Genomic DNA, 18,283 nt, shown 5'->3' with positions numbered 1-18,283 from the left:
GTGTCTGCCCCTTTCCACCCCCATTTGGTCATGAATAAAATGCAATTATATTCACAAGCGTAAGGTATGTTTCTGAGCATGCACAGGGCAATGTTACGTATGCAGCGGAAGTTATGTCCGAAGAGGAATCAGACCATGAGCCTTTTATTTGGTAGGTTCTCAGAGAGGAATGAATACAGATTAATTCATGGTAAAAGGCTACATGATAGATAAACTGTGTTACCAGTCTGTTCTCATTTCTCTTTTTAGTACATTTATAAAGAATATAGACAAATGGGAAAAAAAGAAATCTAGAAATCAACTTTCTTTTTTTCTTGCTTCCTACAAGTTTTTCTTGCAGAAATGTTGCTTACCCTTCATAAAAATAACAAAGAATATATAATTGTATATTAAATTACAGACCTCCAGCTCTTGTTATTTTTTCTCTGATGCTATAGCAACCTCCGTAGAAAGATTTCTTTATTTTTGTTGGCATGGAGATGAACATACCGAGGTGGAAAAAAGTAAATTCGGAACAGAATGTGAAGGAATCACAAGAAATTAAATTAAAAAAAAACAATTGGAGTTTAAAAGGAATGTGTCAGTGATGTCACTGATATTGATAAAGGTCATTTAGTCTCAGTCCAGATGTATAAATGTGATTTATAAACTGGAGAATTTTTTACCCTTTGGCTAAGAACTGTCATGCACTGTTTGTCTAATAAATAAATAATGTTCCATTTTCTATCATATACTGTAAGTTTATGATATTATAAACTTCAATATACCAATTATATTTGGAAAACCGCATTTTTATTGAATAATGTATTTTTTTTAAAAATGGTCAGTTGCCATGTATTTCTGCACCCAATAGCTTGCTGCTGCACGCATAGGAAAAGTAATTTGAAACATGATGATTTAATTTTTTATTATTTTCTATTTCTGGATGATTACATTTTGCACAATGTTTTGTTGACTTTATTTTACAGCATAATATACAATGTAGGATTTACCTGCCTAACAATAGTACTGAGTTATGAATCCATTAACATATCTGTATCCTGTTATGAACAATTTGAAGTTAAGGTTATCCTTTTTGCCTACTGAGCAGAGTTAGACTAAGGGGTATATTGACTAAACTGCGGGTTTGAAATAGTGGAGATGTTGCCTATAGCAACCAATCAGATTCTAGCTGTTATTTTGTAGAATGCACTAAATAAATGAAAGCTAGAATCTGATTGGTTGTTATAGGCAACATTTCTACTTTTTCAAACCCGCAGTTTAGTCAATATACCCCTAAGAGTTTCCAGCTTACCGAGGTTACTACAAAGTTATAATAGTTCCGCAGCAGCATATATATTATAATCATATTCTAACAACTTGGACATATGAACTCTGTTTCAAATAAAGATATGTTTTATGTTGTTCTTCCCACAAGATTTAAACTGTCACTTTATTATTCTTCCCGGTTGCAGGACTCTGTTCCTCCCATTCTCCAACTCTCAGTTTTTTTGCAGTTTGCAATTTATCAAAGGTGGAACAACATGGTTTAAAAGTGCCAAAGCTCAAACCACAATGTTGGTTTTAAGACCGGAAAAACATGCAAATAATGCAGTGTACAAAGCTGCAGTTTGGAAAAACTGGAAAAAGGCAAAAATGTGTGATTGGCAAGACACCATATGCCCTTTGAGCATGATGTCTATAAAAAAGGACAAAGTGCAGTTAATACTGTTGACCTGTCAAAAAAGCGATTTATTGATGGTGTTCTTAGTTTGTTTGCTTTACAAAACATGGAGGAGCATCAGGTTAGGCGTATATTGCGTGGAGAGCTTGTCCCTGGAATCTGTTTCTGAGTAGGCGATTCAAAGTGTCAACATGAATCTCAAAAATCTATTTTTGGCTACAAATATCTATCTATACCTGTAACTTTCCTGTCTCCACTCCCCAATGGGTCCTAACAGTAACAATGAGGAGGAGGCAAACTATTTGTCACAATCTCTAATCTTGTGTTTTGCAATTGAAAACCAAGACTCAGGCAGTAAACCGAGTTTATCTTCATGCTTTTCCCCAGGCCACTTCTCACATCACAACGCTGCTCCCAGCACACATTCATCTCTTGAGATAATCTGTTTTGCTGTGATCATTCTGATGATCTGATTGGCCACCCATATTTTAACTTGGGACATAATGATGAGCAGGAGATAAAGAGTGAAACCAAAACAAGGCCCACTGATCCTAGTCCAACACACTTTAATACTATTAAACCACCAGTCTATAAACACATATATTCCATATCCATATGCTTCAAGAATTCACAGCCTAAGGGGCATATTCAATTAGGATTCCGGTCCACAGTAACGTTCGTTACCGCGTTTTTAAACCCGCCGGAAAACTCACAGCTTGATACATTTACCCCTTTGCGGCAAATGTATCAAGCTGCAATTTTGAAAATCCAGTGATTTTGTCAGGAGAGTTGCAACTCACTGATGTATGAACTTGAGATTTTATGTAAAATCGCCAGAGATGTGTTACTGTCAAAATCACTATTCTAAAATTGATAGAGATCAAAGTCCCGACTGTTTGCCACTCTAGCGATACAAGTCTCAAATGTATGAAGCTGCAATTAAGCAAATTCTCCCGACTTTGCTTTAAAAATCACCAGATACAACACACTGCATCCTAGCTACGTGATTAGTAAACACATCACTGTTACGCTATCTGTCTATAGAGCCGGAGGTCCGGTGGCTGTCAAAAGTGTAAAAATAGATAAATGTTAAAAAAAAAAAAAGCGTGGGGTCCCCCGTCCGAGCACTATTAACCCTAGTGCTGCCAGCCTGCTGCATGTTACATGAAAATTGGGAAAAAATTGCGTGGGGACCCCAATTTTCACATAACCAGCACTAGGCAAACCAGCCAGGGTGGTTGGCACTATAGCAGGGGGACATGCGGCAGGGGTCCATAATGACATACCAACCCCAGGCTGTTCAGCACTGGGCTGGATTCCCTAGGGAGTGGGGTCTGTAAAACAAAATGTGTGGGACCCCCCTCTGGGAATAATCAGCCCAGTGCTGAAAGCACTAGGGCTCTTCCTACACCCCTGGGTGGTGGGTGTAGGGTAATGTTGGCGATTATAATGTAAAAAAGAACACAGACGCCATTTTGTTTTGTGCCATAAATAGTGTGGGCATGCTGATGCTTCTATAATTATTAGCACCAGCATACCCATGGCAGCCAGGTCACACTGGCACTTGGAGAACCACAAGTGCCAACATGGCCTGACACCTATGGCTGGCTGAGACCTGAAGTTCCACAAAACAAAATGTTAAAAAAACACAACACCCTCATTAAAACCACATATTTTTAATAAAAATAAAAAAACCTCAATGAAAACATAACACAGCCTCTTTTTAACTACATAAATTTAATAATAATAATAAAAAACAAAATACTTACCAATCTGAATTCTTTTTTTTGTCAGCAACTTTAAATCCAAATGTGTTTAAATCCCATGTCCATAAATATTTATAGATCCAAATGTCCATGCTTGTAAACATGTCCATAAATAATTGTAGATCCAAAAGTCCGTGCTTGAAAATATGTTCTTTTCTTCTGGTCATCAAGACCCCCTAGCTTCTTGCAGTATTCTTATCATCAGGCAACAAGGGCCCCCGTATTTGTTAGTCCAAATCCGGAACATGCTTTAATAAAAAAATAAACCTAATTGACGAACGATGCAACCTCTGTTTGTACAGTATACAAACAGACCGACGCTAATGAATAGAATCCAGCCACAGGGTCTATTTATGGGAATACCCATGACAGCAAGGGAAACCCTGCCACGTATCCCCCTGCTATAATGCCAACCACCCTGGCTGGTTTGCCTAGTGCTGGTTATGTAAAAATTGGGGGGACCCCAAGCTATTTGTTTTCCCGATTATCACATAACTAGCAGTAGGCTGGCAGCACCAGGATTAATAGTGCTCGCACGGGTGGACCCCATGCTTTTTTTTTTAACATTTATCTATTTTTACACTTTTGATAGTATTTATCTAAGGAATAAACTACTTCTCAAAGCATATTTAAGTTGAGTCCACAACACACCATAATGATGTTCATGTTTTTTTTAGATTAGATTAATATTATTATTATTATTATTATTATTATTATTATTATTATTATCCTTTATTTATTAGGCACCACAAGATTTCTGCAGCGCTGTACATAATACAAATATTAGACTATGTAGTGTGAAACAGTACAGAACAATAAACATATAATACCAAGACTTCAGAAGCTCCAGACATGGCTATTGTCTTAAAGTTGGAGCAGAAGTATAGGTATAGAGACAAGAGGGAAGAGGGCTCTGATCATGAGAGCTTACATCCTAAAGGAGGTTATAAACCCCCCAAAAATTGCTAAAACTCTACCCAATGAAAAAGCAATACAACATAATTACAGTGTGCTGCCATCTCCATTGAAATGCACTTCTGAGTCTTGTGTTTACTGCTTACTGGACCCAACTGGGGCAGTTAGTAAAAGTTGTGCTTTAAAAATTAACTATTCAGAAGTAATTTATAAAGACAATGACAAGCCCAAATACAGTGTGTGCCAGTTTATAGATAATAGTACAGATAATAGGCATGATTTCGAATTAGAGTGGTAAATTTTAACTTTCGCTACACACAAAAATGAGTCCATTCATTTATGTTTCTGCTCAGTGTCGGACTGGGGCATGAAGGCCCACCGGGGGACTGCAACACTAGGGGCCCACCAGAGGGGGTGTGGTCAGCCATCATAGAGGTGGGACCTGACACTAGAGGGGGAGTGGTCAGTCCACAAAGGACACAGTGGTCGATTTCCCTGGCACGGGAAAGGGAAAGGGGATGGAGGAGAGGGGAGCCAAACAACATATACACTTGAAAGACAAAAAAATTATTTTAACAAGTAGACCAGCCGGCGTACTTGTGTTTATTGTAGGTTAAATAACTTCAATAAATAAAGTTCAATAAATCAGCAAAAACTGAACCATACAAGTACAGATAGATGCGATTCAGAAGTATATGGGTGCAGTCTTAGAAACATAAATCTTTAGATAACAGTAGATAACTTCTGTTGCTCAAGCCAGCCGGATAAGCATCTATATTACATGCAAACAAGCATGAAGAGATAGGAGTCAACACAGTCGTTTGTCCAGAGGAAACAGCTTATTAAGCTTTGATAGATGATGATGGTATAGAAATAAAGCCTGGAATTCAATTTAAAGTCTTTGCTCATGTGACTCAATATGAACAGAAAATATATCCAGGGGCAAGCGGTTGAGCACAGAGATATAACAGTCCCGTCCAAAAACTTAAACTACTTAGAACAGAATAGAGGGATCAATGTCATGTTTCTGAGGCTGATATATATATACAGTCCTTAAACAATTGCCGTGTGTTATAAATCTGTGAACCGGACCGATTAAAAGTGCAAAGAAGCCGGTACGCAGTAATGATAAAAGATGAGGGCAGTGCACTTACCCTTCCAGAGGATGCATCCTCCAGGTGTCCGGGTCCTTAGTTTGTCCTCCTAGTCCGTGCCTCTCAGAAGACGAGTCCACCGGAAGTGTGGTATCACGAAAGCCGGCTTGTAGCGCATGCGCACTTGCGGTTGCGATCGCAGCTGGCGGGGACGCCGGAGAGGACCCTGGTGAGGACAACAGGCCTCCAGGTAAGCTCCACCCACGTTCAAAAGGGGGTGTGTCCGTAAGGTAGCCGGGTCTACCGGTGATTTCACCTGTAGCCCGCTGGGCCAGTCCGACGCTGTTTCTGCTGCTGTATTTTGAGTTACATGTATATTACGATATGTGCAAATTTAAATCTTGCATTTAGATACATTTGGGCGCAAATATGGGGCCACCGTCCTCATCCTCAACTCAAAACCTTGCACCAGGAAAGTACAAAGTTTACACCTCGTAAAATCTAAGAAGATATGTGTAAGTCAAAATTGGGAGCGTCTCTAAAGGGTTTGGTTGACTTGTGTCTCTACTGTACTGACCTTAATTGTGAATGCCCAGGTCTGGCACTACTGTTAGGTGAACCTAGGCAGTTGCCTATGGCGTCAATAGTTAGTGGCCACCTAAAACACTAAATAAGTTACATAATATCACTCATCCCATTATTTTAATGTCCACATGGCACCCTGACACAGATCAATGGCCGCTGACAGCAGCTTCTTGCATGTAAATCAAGCCCTTTATGTTTTTTTGTTTATTATTTGCTGTTTATTGTTTGTATATAGGCTCATATTGCATGTACATAACCGGCAGAATGTTCTACTATCCAATCTTATATTTATTTCCTGTATGCTTGCATAAGTGAATTTGAACCTTAACATTTTATAGTATGTGAACCTTATGAGAGTAAATTTATGTTCTAAAGCAAACTAAATAGCAATATGAATGTATTATTTTAATGTTTTCTCTTTAGCCTAATTAAACATGAATATTGATTAAGAAAGACTTTTATAATTATTGATCTCTATTATGAAAAGCAGGTGGCAGTTGGCATGCATTACATCAAGAGGGCTCTGGAAAAACAATAGCTGTAAAGCAGGCTTAAATTAGGATGCTTGTCACTCAGTATAACTAAATCCCTGTATTTTACTCTTCATTTTGACGTAAATTGTCAGACTGGAGATAGCTCATTTCCTCTCTTGATTATTGTCATTAAGATCCACCTGCAATTCTAATTCCAAATCACCAAAATAAGTCAGACCACTCCATGTTTACTTACAAATTACATATTATTTAGCAGAACTTCCAAGAATGTATTTGTTTTTCAGTAAAGTGCAAGTAATAATCACATTTCAGCTCTTATATATTTGATACAATACACAGAGACAGATTATACTGATTTGTAGATTTAATGGAAAAAAATAGCGAATTCTATATGTCAGTTTACATAAATACTGCATATAATTTAAGAATGTATTTTGTCAACAGCCCTAGCTTGTACTGCCTAGAATGCTTGATGTGTAATGTATTTATCTGGTAGCAGGCATCCCTTCATATTGTATGAATATTGGTATTGATTTTGCACCACTGAATTTTTTATTGATATCTGCAATTATTTAAAAGAGAAGTCCATATTTTTTAAAATCAGAATTCATGTCTCCCGAAAGATGATTTGCAATACATTGTTATTACCTCTTTTGATGTCTTGTGTCATAAAAAAATATGCTTCAGAGGTATATAATATATCTTCTTGTGGGCTACAGATTTAAACTGACATGTATGTTTCGATTTTAGACAGCAGCAGTGGAACATTTCATTGCCAGGTAAAATTTGGTTAGGGTCCACCAATGCCAGTCTTGCCTCAATTGAGCTGAGCAGTGCCCCCCCTCCCCAGCTCAGAAGAAGTCTTCTCTGTTGAGAGAAGAGGAAGAGAGTAGGGGCCTCGGAAGAGTGGGGGGGGGGGGTGACTCAGCATTGTCTGGCCCCTCTCACCTCTGGGCCACATAAACATTGCACCTCCTGCACTCCCTCTTGTAATGCCCCTAGTAGTCAAGATCATTTTTGAAGTTGCAAAAATGATTAAGATTTTGTGATCTTTGGAGCGCTTCAAACTCTTTGCTGAAAGAGAGAACAAAATACAAGGTTTTGTCTATGTTTTAACAGAATTTATTTTGCAATGCTGGTGTGTACAAACCCTAAGGAAGATGAAAAATAATTTAAAAAATGGTCTATTCTTCACCTGAGTACCTGAATTAAAAGGTGTACATTGCCTTGAAACATTGGAATGACACAGCACAAACAGTTCACTAAACTTGGTTCAGAATTACATTACAGTTTTTAAGGTCCGATCTATAGCTTGTAGCAATGTGATAGATCTGATAGATCTTGTACTTTAAAATCATAACCATCAACATTAGAACAGATGAATTAGATTTATTTGTACAGCCCCCAGAAATGAAATAGCAAATGGAAAATTGAGACCTAAATAAAAATAGCAATATCTATGAGCAGGAAAACATGTGCAGTGATGTTGTAACATATTTTCAAACTTCATTGCTGTATAGCATATATTTTAAAACAAGTAGAAAATACATGCAACTCTACTAAATGAAGAGTATATGAGAAGTATGAATTGCAGTAATAAACAATTTGTGCTACAAAATTGTCAGCAATATTGGTATTATGCCTATGATAGTCACGACCCAATGAGCAGCAGTTTTCTGTGTTGCGGTAGCTTGCACACAGTGAGTCTGACAAACAATCACAGTGTGCATTCTTGTAGGACACAGCCATTCCACACTTTTGGGAGAGACAGAACTCAGATGACTGCTTCTTCATTCACACATGAGAAAAGAGAACTCACATAGAGTGATCTGGGCTATCTATTTAATTCATGTCTCATAGTCTGTCAAATCCCTAGGTCATTGAAACACATGACTTCCTTTTACATGTTGGATTGTTTTTTCTACTTTGTCAGTTCATGATTATATTTCAGACAATAAAACTTTTTTTTGGGATATTTGCAGGCCAGGTTAATGTTGCGTTACAAAGAGGTATGGTCTTCCTTGAAAATGCAATGAGGCACGAGCAATGTTTTTTGGAACTCGTGTGTAAACCCAGGACACCTTAGCAACTGACAATGTTGGTAGTGCATTGCTCAGGATGCAACCAATTGTCTTGCATTACTTGTAAAAAGATCTAAATGAAAACTATCTTTGTTACCACCTGTCACATATCTTATTTATTTAAAGGGTAACTCTACCCAAAACATAATAAATAGTTTTGTGTGGTGATGAATGAATTAAAGTAAAAACCAAAAGAATAATTGCCTTGCTTATATCTCTATATAACAATCCCATGCTGTACATGGATGGCACATGTATGGGGAAGGGGTATTGATTCCCACTCAGCCTCTATGAAACTGAATGGTAAGAATACATAAGAGTTCAGCATAAGCTTAAGCTTTACGAGGCAATACAGGGCAATACAAACTATGGACCTGATGCTGAGTTTGTCGCAAAATTGGTGTAATTTATGCTCAAAAAAGCTGCTCGTAAAAAGAATGTATTTTTGTGCATGTGCTCAGTCTTAGGCATCTCAAGGAGCATCTCTGCACCTGCAGCATATATGCCAGGAATACGTCAGTTTTAAAGGCACCTACATACAGAGGTGGAACTAGCGAGCTGTGGACCCTGGTGCAGGCAGGCGGGGAGGAGGGAACTTCGGCCCCCAACTCCTTACACCTGCCATAGAGCAGGCTACATTATCTCCATGGGCCCCTAGGCATGGCACCTGCTGCACCAATGGTATTTCTTCCACTGCCTACATACACATACACACAACCTGGTCACAAACACAAGAAAAGTTTGTAAACATTTGTTTTGATAGCGAAAAACATGTTCACTATCAGCCTTGGTATACAGCAGATATAATAATCCTTCTCTCGTCCAAATGAATGTTGCTAAAAGATTATTTTTAAGCCATGGCTAGAAAATCCCCAAATAGATGCACAATTAATTCAGAAAGTTTCAGAGGTGGATTTGCAATCAGCCATTTAGAAATGGCTAGCTAGTGCTGGAAACCAGCAGCAGCATGCACCTGCCCTCTATGCCGATCTGCCTCAGCCTGATTTCTGGTACTGCCCTTACTGTACTTAGCCTATGTTAGATCACCCCTTCCCTCCCCTGTTCTGACTGTCCAGTCATAAGGAGTTGCAAGTGTCAGGTGCATTAAACTCTGCATGGCCGCATATACATGCACTCTCTTTCTGGGCATGCATAGTGCAAATTTTTATAATTTACATACACATAGTATAGTATAAAATTGTAGATGCATTGGTTCATACGGAGGCTGGAGGCGAATGAGTAAGTGCAAGTAGTTGCCTTGTATGGCTGATACTAACTATTTGAATACTTTATTTATGAAATGTGTCATTTGTTTGTACTTATTGGTGAAGATGAATGAAGGTGCTTCATATATTTCAAGTGCAAGATCATGCCATAAGTAAGGGTCAGAGAGAGAGAAGGAATTAAGCAAAGGAGAGGATGGGGGTCACAAGGAGAAAAGTCTGTGCAAAGTGCAAGAGACTATTAGGCACATAATATTAATAATAATAATAAGAAGAATATTTTTAATGTTTCTTGTTGAACAAGAAATGTTTAGCCACTGAAACGTTAGATAAATCAATGAGAAGATTTCTTGCAGCAATGCCTGCATAGCAGAAGATGGTAGCTAACTCTGTCACACAACAGTGCTTGCCTTCATGGTCACATGATAACAGGGATTTAGAGAGGAATACAAACTTGAGGCAATAATCTTCAAAGTGATGTTTTCTGAAACCATGCCAGTGCTATACTTTATGCAAGCTCAGAATAAATATCTCTCCACAAAAAAGTTTGGCTACAGATAGAGGCTGTGCTGTAGGAAAGGAGAAGATAGCAACAATGAATATATGCTGTAATTTTATAAGAGACATTTTCCCAGAAGATTATGGCACTCGTAAATAAGCTGTTAAAATCATTCCTTACAGTTCCCATTTCCAAATCAATATGTGGACCTCTTTTACAAAGAGACAGTGGATATTCAGAGCAGAAGGCCTTGACTATACACCGCTGCGCCTAGGTGAATTGTACAGAGCATATTAGGATGCACACCTACTCTCCGCTCCCAGAACACACATCTGCCAACTAGAAGTCCACCTAGGTGAATTGCACAGAGCATATCAGGATGCACACCTACTCCCCGCTCCCAGAACACATATCCGCTAACTAGAAGTCCACCTAGGTGAATTGCACAGAGCATATCAGCATGCACACCTACTCTCCGCTCCCAGAATACACATCCGCCAACTAGAAGTCCACCTAGGTGAATTGCACAGAGCATATCTGGATGCACACCCACTCTCTGCTCTCAGAGCACACATCCGCTAACTAGAAGTCCACCTAGGTTTTTGTAGAGGCAGAAGAATCTAAAAGGAGAATTGTGCAACACATTGAAAGTCCAACCTCCATTCACTTTAGAACCACCCCTTCCATTAAATAAAACCTACCTGTTTCTATCTCAAAATGATGCTTAGATTAGTTTATAGCTTAAATTAAACATGAGAGTTAGGGAACATTGATACTGCCTTTTTTTACATATGACACTTTTGTGTGTTTGAAGATGTGTTTACATTGGGCAGACACCATGTAAAATTGCATTTTTCCACTGAAAGAGCAAAATGTATACTATTAAAAGTATAGGATGAGCCCTGATCTCTGCAAGCTCAGAGCTGGTGCAAAAACTAAGAACATTTGCATAGCGGAAATGGCAGCGTGCTCCTCAAGGAAGCAAGGATTGATCCTAAAAATAAACCCTACACCCTCATTTCAATAATTTTTCTGAGGCAAAATCAAATCAAATTTTTTAACTGCCCCACAAATAGCTGTAATGGTCTGCCTACTCCGTAAACAGCAAGGAGCGCTTTCACTCTGCCCATCTTCTACCATCAGCTGGCACAAACCCATGCGTGCACCTGTGAAATTGAACCAAAGATGATTGCCTCAGCCCTTTTCTGATTTGTAAATAAGGCCCAGTGAAGGCAGCCATTTTGCAAGCAGAACCAATATTTATTGCAATGCTGCCTCTCAGTGGTAGGAACTAGTAACTTTACTGAACATGAAGCACTAGTTCTAATGAATCGAATATTGATTCAGCTCACAAAATGGTTGTATCTACATTATTATAGCATTCTAGGTGATGGATACAACTTAACTTTTAAAGCAAGAGTAGCAACTAATAGTCTAAATAATTGTTAATAAAATAAACAAATAAAATATTCTGTTGACAAATCTGAAGATTTAATAATATGGACCTTTCCTAATAAAACCACATCATATTTGCATTTAAAACATAATTTCATTGTTAACAACACCACCATCTCCTCTGTCACCCAACTCCACTGCCTGGGTGTCACCCTCGATTCCTCTCTTTCTTTTGCCCCCCACATTTAATCCCTTGCTGAAGACTTTCGCTTCCAACTATACAACATTGCCCGCATCTGGTCATTTCTCTCTCAGGATGCCACCAAAACTATCATCCAAGCACTCATCATCTCCCGCCTCGATTATTGCAACCTCCTCCATACTGGCCTCCCCCACTCCCATCTCGCCCCCCTCCACTTTGTACTCAATGCGGCTGCTAGACTCATCTTCATTTCACGCCGCTCCTCCTCTGCCTCTCCTCTCTACATTGCCTTACACTGACTTCTCTTCCCCTACAGAATCCTTTTAAAACTCCTTACCACCACTTAAAAGGCTCTCTCCCTGTCTACTGCCCGCTATATCTCTAACCTCCTCTCCATTCACACTCCTGCCCGCTCCCTGCGCTCGGCCAATGACAGTCACCTCTCCTCCTCTCTGATCAGCTCTTCCCACTCCAGAATCTAAGACTTCTCCCGTGGGGCCCCCCTTAAATGGAATGACCTCCCTCGCTCCATCCGTCTCTCTCCTAACCTGTGCTCCTTCAAACTGGCACTTAAAATTCAACTGTTCCTCAAAGCCTACCAAACATCCACTTAACCAGCTCATCTCCTCCGCTCGTTCTCCCCTCTCTCCTCCCGGCAACCCTTTCTCTCCCCCATGCTTCAACTGGCTTCCCTTTGTGCCTGATTTTGTTTACCATTCCTTAGGATGTAAGCTCATATGAGCAGGGCCCTCTTCCCTCCTGTCTCTATATCTGTTCTTCTGCTCCGTCTTTACTGCATTAGCCTGCCTGGAGTTTCTAAAGTATTGGTATTTTTTGTTTATTGTTCTGTACTGTTTCACCCTGTATAGTCTACTGTTTGTACTGTGTACAGCGCTGAGGAAACCTTGTGGCGTCTAACAAATAAATTATAATAATAATAATTTATAATATAGTTGGTTCTGTTAAATAAAATTAAAAAATACATTCAATAGAAGTTGAGGACTTTTACTATCGTGGGTGGCTTGGATACTCAGCAGCCAACAGGGTAGTCATCATATTAGACCACAATGTTTGCTGCTGAGCATTCAAGTTATCACAGATGCTGTGCTTGGATGAGCACCATTGTCATATGAGTTCCCAATTTAGGCTAACAGACACTTCATGGTTATGCTGATAGAACTGGTCATGTCAGCTGCATCAACCCCTAGAGATAAGATCATACCAAACCATTGTAGGCTTTCCCTTTACACAGTCATGACACTTCCTCCATACTTGCTCTGCTCCTTTGTTGGGTTTAGAATTTATATTTATTTTATATAATATATTTATCATCAAACATGATGGGGCCTTCATCAAGGGTAGATTGTAATGTAAGTGAAACAATGTACACATCTCCAAACGATACTTAACATTAAACTATATTGTCAAAGAAGGAGGACAATGTAAGCTAGACATCCCTTCCCCCCAGAATCCCTCTCCCCAAGTTTTTAACTTATGCAATAATAGTGGTTAAGAAGATGTTGAGACAAATAAAGTGGTAGTTGCTAAAATATGCATTTCTGAACTAAATGGCTCATTTGGTTGATTTTTTTAAGTAGAAAATGTTAATTTATGGAAACAAGTGCACTTTGAATTATTGGTGATCATCTTTTGACTTGATAGTGGAAAATTAATAGTAGCACACTGGATTTACAGTACAATTTGTGACCATGCATGTGAAGGTAGTCAAAGTATTTAATGCTCTATATAGACTTATACCCTGTGAAGTGGTATTAGAAGAATTTCTCAGAGTTTTCCAGTTTTTTGTGAGATCATTTGTAGCTCCTTGCTCTATGCATACTATGGGCTAGATTTACTAAGCTGCGGGTTCGAAAAAGTGGGGATGTTGCCTATAGCAACCAATCAGATTCTAGCTATCATTTTGTAGAAGGTACTAAATAAATGACAGCTAGAATCTGATTGGTTGCTATAGGCAACATATCCACTTTTTCAAACCCGCAGCTTAGTAAATCTAGCCCTATGAGTTTCAAGCTGTGAACTTTTAATTGTTTGACTCATTTTTCAGCTTATGTATAAATATAAACGTAAAGATCAACACACATTCCCAGTGCTTAATTAATGAGAAGAAATAGTGTATTACCACCTTCAAAATAATTTACTTATGATTGTCATTAGTGGACTTTTTATTTTATTTTTTATTTTATAAATTAATAGAGACCTGAGTTCCCAGAATTTATCAAAAGAAACATGAAAATAATTTGTTGCTCTCATTTCTATTTATTGGCAACAAAAAATCTATGTAAAGGGAATTTGTCAGAACAGGTTTTTTTTTCTTCTTGGATAAGTCTAAAAATCAAATTTCAGTAAAATAAAATTAGACACTTAAGCATAAAGTATAAGTATGTATTGTGGATAATAGAATTTGTGACAGTCTATGCATACCGCCCACCAGTCCAGGCTTTTGCAGTACAGTCAACTTGTACCTCAGATCAAGTATTTGACTTTTATTTCAACATTGTTGGGTGAAAGGGATGTGGCGTAGTGAGTTCAGCAATGTAGACTAAATGGTTTTGATTGTCAAACCAAAAAAAAAGGTGATGTGATCTATTTGCCACAAGATAGTGCAACTGTATTAACTCCATGAAACAAAATTTGCTTAATCCAACAAGAAGAACCTTGGGGTCCAAATGCTCAGACCGTATTTGTACTCGGACAAAGGATGTTGCGATGGAATGGTTTTGCATGTAGCACCCAAATACTGGACAACTTTCTTTTAACACTACAATTTACAGATGTATTTAAACACTCTAATCTAAATTTGTCCACACATTTTAAATTTCCCTCTGCAGCACAACATGGATTTCTCAAGGTACAAGATTTAAACTTCTAGGTGGATATACTCTAAAATAATATTTCAAATCAATAAAGACGTATTTAACAGATATTTAAACTTTAAATAAAAAATAAAAAACCTTTTTTGCCCATTTGAGTGCCCCACTAGATCATTTCTTTTTCTTTCCACCAAATATGTTCTGTCTAAATCAATGATCGGGTGCACCTAGCCTCAGGTGGTGTAGTGAATGCAATGTAGCTATACTAATATATACACCCCGAGGAATTACATGGGTTACCTGGTGCGGTTTCCTTTCTAGTTTAAAACCATACTCTAAAATAAGGCTACAGTAGGTCTAAGGCAGCACAGTGGCTTAGTGGTTAGCACTTCTGCCTCACAGCACTGGGGTCATGAGTTTGATTCCTGACTATGGCCTTATTTGTGTGAAGTTTGTATATTCTCCCCGTTTTTGTGTGGGTTTCATCCAAGTACTCTGGTTTCTTCCCACACTCCAAAAACATTGGCTGCTATAAAAAAATAAATTGACCCTAATCTTTCTCACTGTGTATGTTAGAGAATTTAAACTGTAAGCTTCAATTGGGCAGGGACTGATGTGAGTGAGATCCCTGTACAGCGCTGCAGAATTAGTGGCGCTATATAAATAGCTGCTGATGATGATACAGTAGAGTTAAAACACCATGTTGTTTTTAAGTGAGAACAAAAAATTGAATTATAAAATCTTCACTATTCATAAAGAAAGCATATAATACCATATCATATTTGGTGTTCTGGACCAAAAAACAGTATACTTTAACTGTTTTCCTAAGTTACATTACGGCACATTGAAGCCAACAGAGAGTGAAATGAAATATGGTTTTAGCTGTCAACTAATTCGCAATGGACGCCTGGCCACATAATGAGACTTCATAATGTACTACATTTGTCAGTGTTACCAAACGTTTAGTGAAATGTGTATTTATATAAATATGTATACAGTGCCAATTCTAAAGAAAAAAGTACCCTGTTTAAACAGTAATACTTACAATGTTACCATTGTCTATTCTACACAGAAAATGATGTTGGCAGCTCTATATTGTTCTTCTTCCCAGAAAATCAGCTCTAAACGCATAACTTGGAAGATGTGGATTTTACGCTCTTTATGTTTTGACACGTAATGACTGGGAAAATGAAAGTTAAAATATGCAAATATGTTTTATTTTCTTTAATCTATTTTGTGCACTTACAACATTCAAACTTTGAATATGGATTGTTAATTTAATAAAAGAAAATGTTTGTTTAAATTACATTCAAAAAGACACATCAATTAGCTTTGGAGATGAAATACAATATCTTAGTGTAAGCAAGATGTCATAGCATTTAATGTCACCATATGACAGCTTCCTATGTGCGGACAATGCTTTTAAAGGCAGGAAACAATTAGAGATAGGCAAATAGATTCAGTCAATGTGTGAATTCAGGTCAATTTCAGCAACTTGTGAATCCAGAACCCATTGTTACACCGACTGGAGAAGCAGGTACACAGCTGCTCTACTAGTAATAACTTTGGACACAGCCACTGTTTAAAGTAAAATAAAAAATAATAATAAAAAAACGGGCAGCAGACACCTATCTCCAAGTCCAGCAAGCTGTTTTCCAATATAACAGGACATCTTGGTTGTGGGGCCAGCCAAGTAGGTCAGGGCTGATGTTTCTATGGGTAAGCAAGAAAAAAATGTTTAATTTAAAATTGTATATATATATTTTTTATTTTATAGTGGGCAAAGTTTTAGAGCTCGTGTCCAATGTATTGTTACCACTGGGGTAGAAATGTTAACACTCCGGGGATCACCACCTTGCTCATTATTCTGGCTTCCGCAGACCAGGGAGGGTGGAAAAAGCCCCAGTGAAGGAGGGTAATTCTGTTTGTAGCTCCCCTTCCTAAATGCAACAGCCCTTTACTAACCAGCTAGAAGCTGGCTATCACTATGGCATAAGGACCCAATGCTTGTGGTAGTGACCAGTATTAGAAACAAGCCTAAATTGTCTATAGCTGGAGTTGGGTAAGGATTTGTGAAGTGTGTCCTGAGTGGGGCCTGATGCTCATTTTTTTACAATTTTTAATAAATGTTTTAATTTTAAGCAATGCTGGCCTTCTAATATCTGGACCAACATTGGGGTCAGGGCAGTCATCTTTCTTTTTTTTCCTTTATGATACTAACCACAATATCATGAAATTCTCAGTGTATTGCAAATTTTGGGACAAATGTGGCTGCAGAAAACTAAATTTTTGGGGTCTCATACATCTCTAGAACAGTTTGGTAGTGAACAATGCCTTTCCAACATGATGGAGCACCTTGCCCTAAGGCAGAAGTGATAACTAAGTGGCTCGGGTATCAAAACATCGAAATTTTGGGTTCATGGCCAGGAAACTCCCCAGACCTTAATCCTATTAAGAACTTGAATCTTCAAGAAGTGGGTGGACAAACAAAAACCCACAAATTCTGACAAACTCCAAGCATTGATTAGGCAAGAATGGGTGGTTATCAGTCAGTATGTGGCCCAGAAGTTGATTGACAGCATGCCAGGTGAATTGCAGAGGTCTTCAAAAAGAAGGGTCAACACTGCAAATATTGGATCTTTGCATAAACTAAATGTAATTGTCAATGAAAGCTTTTGACACTAATGAAATTATTGTAATTTTACTTCAGTATACCATAGCAACATCTGACAAAAGGTATAAAAACACTGAAGCAGCAAACTTTGTGAAAACCAATACTTGTGTAATTCTCAAAACTTTTAGCCATGACATTACCTAATAAACCTGTCCCTCAGTTTAATAATAAATATATAATTTCTGGAAGAACCAATTAGCACAATATACAAGCAGTTTTATGATACACTGTTAAATAGGAAATGATTGTACATGTCCACAAGTGAACTTTAGGTAGTTCCATATATCTGAAGAATATTACATAAAGTAAATTATAAAATATATATTTCATAGGTACAAAATATCAATATATTTCAAGATAAAATCACACTTTGTTGATTTAGGTCATTTTACTGAAAGAAAAAAGATAAGGAACTTGTTTCTAAAGTTATATACAGCAATATAATATAAATAGTATGCAATGTTTTGTAGACAATAACAAGACTAATATAAATGACGATTCAAAAAAAGATATTCCTAATGAAGATCTGAACTTAAATTGGTTAAATAGTTCACTGGAAGCATTATGCTGTTCTTATAATGTCTGGTATCTGCAGTATCAATCAGGTAAGAAGCCAAATAGATGTCACGGATATTTATAGCTTTTTAGCATGTTCAAAATATTTTGTTTCCAGTCATTTGTTCACATTGAACTTGACAGAATACTGCACAGGGAAAGTAATAGACATAATTGTAAAGGGTCACACTTGCAATCTACACGTGCTTTGTGAAGTTAGTTTGCATTTGTCGATCCTTAACATTAAATATAATTTCCTTCTTAATGAAAAAGAAAATGTTATGTGTTCTATGTCAGGACAATTAT

The 18,283-nt window shown here is 37.8% G+C and overlaps 1 protein-coding gene across 1 annotated transcript in view; it reads left to right on the top strand.

Annotated features, from left to right (window-relative positions):
* The window catches only part of IL1RAPL1 (interleukin 1 receptor accessory protein like 1), a 1,105,500-nt gene that overhangs the window by 779,045 nt on the left and 308,172 nt on the right, over positions 1-18,283 (top strand). The window lies entirely within an intron of this gene.

This window comes from Mixophyes fleayi, chromosome 2, assembly GCF_038048845.1.
Source record: "Mixophyes fleayi isolate aMixFle1 chromosome 2, aMixFle1.hap1, whole genome shotgun sequence".
NCBI lineage: Eukaryota > Metazoa > Chordata > Amphibia > Anura > Limnodynastidae > Mixophyes > Mixophyes fleayi.
Note: the sequence above shows the minus strand (reverse complement) of the source record. Positions and strands in the feature narration are given on the sequence as shown.